The sequence below is a fragment of the Microcaecilia unicolor genome, unplaced genomic scaffold (genome assembly GCF_901765095.1).
Source record: "Microcaecilia unicolor unplaced genomic scaffold, aMicUni1.1, whole genome shotgun sequence".
Classification (NCBI taxonomy): Eukaryota; Metazoa; Chordata; class Amphibia; order Gymnophiona; family Siphonopidae; genus Microcaecilia; species Microcaecilia unicolor.
The window spans coordinates 188718-193893 of NW_021963126.1; positions in this window are offsets into that span (position 1 = coordinate 188718).

Sequence of the window (5176 nt, forward strand, 5' to 3'; positions counted from 1 at the left end):
CTATGGATCAGGCACTGAAACTGAAGCACTAGCATCGCTTGGGATACCGGAGACCGAGTGCTGGTGTGAATTAGACACCTAGGCATCACGGAACGGAGCACAGGACTGCGGGAGGCAGAGCCATGATTGGCTGCCCAGGCGCAAGATACCTGTAGCGAGGTGGCACCGCCTGGCAGCCTCTGTTCCTGAGAGGAACCTCTCCCCAGACCGGCACCTCTCTCTTGACCAATAACTCTCCCCAGACCGGCACCGTGCATGGAAGCCAACTGGACGCCGCAAAAGACCACGTGGGACCCAGCAAGATCCAGTAGAGAAAATCTCACCTCCAAGAGCGCAGTGAGAGGAGAAACACGAGATTGCTGGCGGAATGGAGAGCCACTCTGCTAGATTTCAATGGTGAAGCGGAGACGGAGAGAGACGCCAGCAGAACACCTTGTGAAAAAATGCGAGGAGAGGAAGACCAACCTAGAAGCCCACTGGGATGCATCACCACAGGACAACAATACTAATAAGCGCTGGCTGGCGCCATGGAAGATCAACCGGATCGTGCAAGCAAGGAAGTGTCGACATGAAGGATGCGGACTGCCGCCTTCCCCATTCAGGACCTGGGAAAACCTGGTAAGCATTTAAACAACATGAACAGTAACATGATAACAGTGCCACTACTTAATAAAATACTTCAGGTCAGATTAAAAAAACAAAACAAAAATGACAACCCCCCCCTATAACTTGAAACACCATATAGGTCTTAACATAATCCAAAATGGCCAATATAAGGGCATGGTCTTTCTACTACATGCTAACCGCAGGTATAATAGGGCTGCAAGCTGCCTCACTGAACGAATGGAACAAAATCCCTGTACATATCTCTGCTAGATGGCGATCCCACTATCAAATGGAAGGGCTGAATAACAATCCTTACAACAAACCAGAGCACAATACGCTGCCATACATGAAAAAGATAAATGAGCACAACAACCAAAGTGACAACAATTAAAAAAAAATAGAACACAGACCATTACAAACAGCTAAACGTATCAAAGTCAAACACGACACATATGTCCCTATTCCCACAAGATACATAAATGCAAGGTCAGCCGTTAATAAAACAGCAATAATCAGAGACTGGGTGGAAACTGAACAACTAGGATTACTGTTCATAACACCTTAAAGATGATTCAATACTACTTGACTTATGCCCACCGGGTTACAAAATAATACAATTAACAGAACCAAAAAGAAATGAAGAGGGGTTGCATTAATATATAAATCCCGTTTCACAATAGAGCCTATTGCTGAACACATATCCCCTGCAATCGAAATTCTAGCATGCAAAATCACTGACACACTAACTGGTCAACTATGGTGCATACTGTTCTATCGCCCTCCAGGAAATTGGTCTGATGACTTCATAGATTTTATCTCAAACATATGCACCAACTTCTTCGACATCCTTCTACTGGGTGATATCGATCTACACCTACAGAAACATCAAGACATAAACAACAGAACTTTAACAAACTTCCTGAACCAGTGGCACCTCAAAACAGCGCAAGCCACTTATCTCATGCAAAAAGCCATCTTTTAGATATACTAGCTTACAGAATCACAGCCAATAACAACCATATACTAAAAATCACAAATGGGAAGAGATGATACGGTCAGATCACATTCACTCTGCAATGGAAAGAGAATTGCAAGAATAGGGAACGAGGACCACCATACACCTTTAAAACTAGAGGAAACGTGGACAATAAAAGCTTTTGGTCTATGGCGTTGAATAACCAAACAAACATATCACCCAACAATATACATTTCATGACAAACTGGGATGAACTAAGCAAAAACATACCAAACAAAATAGCGTCAAATTGAAAACAAACAGTAAGAAAACAACCATGTCCTGGTTTAACAATGAGCTACTGGAAATGAAAAAAAGCTGCAGGAAACTGGAAAGAAAAATGGTCCAAAGACAAATCAGACATGAACAAAATTATATGAAGGAAAGCCTTAAGAACATACAAACACATCATAAAGAAAGCCAAAGCAGAATGCTACAGCACATATGAGAGCCCAGAACAGATTAACATCAGCGGACAAGCTCACACAATATTTGGAACAAAAAAATAATAAAAACAAGATCAAACCTTGCAATAACACAAACAACCCTCACAGATTTCTTAAACAAATGTGAAACTAACACCATTCACATCAAGGCTGACAGAATCTGGTCCTCCTTTAAAACACCTGTAACCAGCACAGTCAAAACACTACTGACAAAATATGCACTTGCAAAATATCTACTTGATAGCTGCCCTAATTACATGACGAAAAACTCACCAAACTGGTTCACTGAATCTTTACTGAACATATAAAATACATGTTTTTGCATAGTTAATTTCCTTCTGATAAATGCGACATTATACTAACTCCAATCCCTAAAAACGCCACTAGCAAGATCAATGAAATCAGAACTATAGACCAGTGGTCTCAATACCATTATTGATCAAAACGATGGAGGACATTGCAGCACAACAGCTCATGGATATTTGACACATTTCTCGGCCCTACACAGCTCTCAATCAGGCTTCAGACCACTCCATAGCACAGAGACAGTCAGAACAACTCTGCTAACAAAATTCAGAAGACTAATAAGCCAAGGTCAAAAGATCCTACTACTACAATTCAATATGTCAAGTGCTTTCGAGCTAGTAGACCCCACAACACTAATGACCCTGCTTGACAATATAGGAATCAGCAGTGCCGTGGCAACCTGGTTTAATGGTTTTCTTAGGACTAGATCCTATCTTGTAAAGATGACCAATCAACTGTAAATTTCCTGGACCCCTGAATGTGGGGTGCCACAATATCACCTATACTATGCAATGTTATGATGGCTCCACCTGGCAAAAAATTGGAAAAAATGGGATTTAACCTATTTATGCAACGCAGATGATGTCACCATATATATAGCATTTCACAACATCATCACAGAAATACTGGATACGGTTAAAAAAGGGTTGGACTTCATGGAAAATTGTGCCACAACTTTCAAACTCAAAGTAAATAGAGATAAAACCAAATTCCTGATTCTATCTAGCTTACACAGCCCCACAAACTTCACAATCGGCCAACAAATGTACCTAATCAAAACAGTAAAAATATTAGGAGTCATTCTTGACAAACATCTATCCCTCGAAAATCAGATTTCTGTAGTACCTCAAAAAATTTCAAAACCATATGGAAACTGAGAAGGATCAGAGGAGAAGGATCAGAGATTACTTTCCCAGACAATCACTCTGCCTTAATGTACAATCGCTGATACTGTCCCAACTGGACTACTGCAATGCGGCATATGTAGGATGCAAAGAAAACATACTAAAATCATTGCAAACTGTTCAAAACACAGAAAAAAAACTGGTTTTCAAAAAATCTAAATATGAAAGAGTGACTCCAGTACTTGCAATGCAACACTGGCTCCCAATCAAGGCCAGACTATTTTTCAAAATAAGCACACTCATTTTCCAAATACTTTTTCGGCACATCACCCGACTACATGCTAGACCTGATTGAACTGTGACCAAGAAATGCAAGCCCAGAAACCAGAGGATACTTACTCCTCCACTTACCCAACTGCAGAAACATAACTTACAAATCCAGCTACACGGTCAGATTTAGCTACCTGGGTTCTAAATGGTGGAACTCAATTCCCAAGGGCACAAGAAGATCACAAACTACCTTCAGTTCAGAAAAGAACTGAAGACCTACCTTTTAAAGAAATTATATGATTAAATATGACACTGTCAAGTGCACACTACTTTGTGTGACTGTAATGCATCACTGTAATTTTTCTTAATCCCGATAACGGTAAGCCACATTGAACCGAAACTTGTTTTTGGATAATCATGGGATACAAGAATAAATAAATGATGCTGGCTTCTCGGCTTTTATATGTTTTTCAGATGCTCCCATTATATCTGAGTTTGAGAAGAGTGTCTTTTACATAAAGGGCTCCAGAAATGTCTGTGGTGGTGGTGGTGGTGGGGGCAGACTGCCTATTGCAATACTGCAGAAACTTTGGGGACATGGAGGGCTGGGCTTGTTAAAATGTTTGATACTTGACAGTGGTATGTATTATGCGATACCTTAATGACTGGTTTAGGGACAAAATGGATTTCTCTGTGACACAGGTAGAAATTTCTTTTGCCCCACCCTGGAACATTTTAGCTGGCAGCTGCATATTATACCGGGGGGAGGGACCCCTAAAGTGTTGACAGGCCTGGCACTGGCTATGTTGCCGCCATTTTTTCTCGGCAGCAGTTTCCCCTTTTCATTCTCTGCAGAAGAATTCTGTCATTCCACCTGGCTCGGAGGTGTGTTTGCATGATTGCATGCTAAGGGGGTTCGTTACCTCTTTCAGCTACTGCCTGATGATGAACGTTTGAAACCCTTTCTGGATTTACAAACCAAGTTTGCTTTGCCGACATCCAATGTTTTTGCCTATCTTCAGCTACAACATTATATCCATGGTCTTGGCTGGATGAATCTGACTGAGGATGTTCAAGATACCATCAATTTAGATTTAATCCTGTGGTCTCAAAACCCAGTCCCTCTTGCCTATTTTCATCACTTCTTACAAGATGCTACCAAGGATGTGGACTATGCTTGTTATGCGGCCACATGGTCGAAAGACTTGGGCTTGGATATTGCAGCAGACTTGTTGGCTACTCAGCAGCCTTTCTGCAATGTCATGCTCTGGGAGCTTCAATAAATGTTCACACTGTGGCTGTACATTGCTCCTTCCTGCACTCATAAGGCTTCAATTGGTCCTTGGCAGACTGCTGGAAATGTCAACCTCCAATGGCCTCCTTGAATCATATATTTTGGAACTGTCCTTGCATCCAGGCCTTCTGGGTTCAGGTACTTCAAAGTGTGTCTGCGCTATGGTCCTGGAATATTAGCTTCTTGTCTTTGCTGCTTTTGGCATATGACCACCTGCTCCGCCTGGACTTCGGGGCTTTCTTCAGTGCATGATGCTGATGGGCAAGAGGGCGATTCTATTAGCTTGGAGAGATACTTCAGCTCCCACCTTTGCATGATGGCGTGTTCAAATGATATCTTTGCTGTCCATGGAACGCTGTGCTTGACTTGTCCATGCCTCAAGAGAAATGCTTTT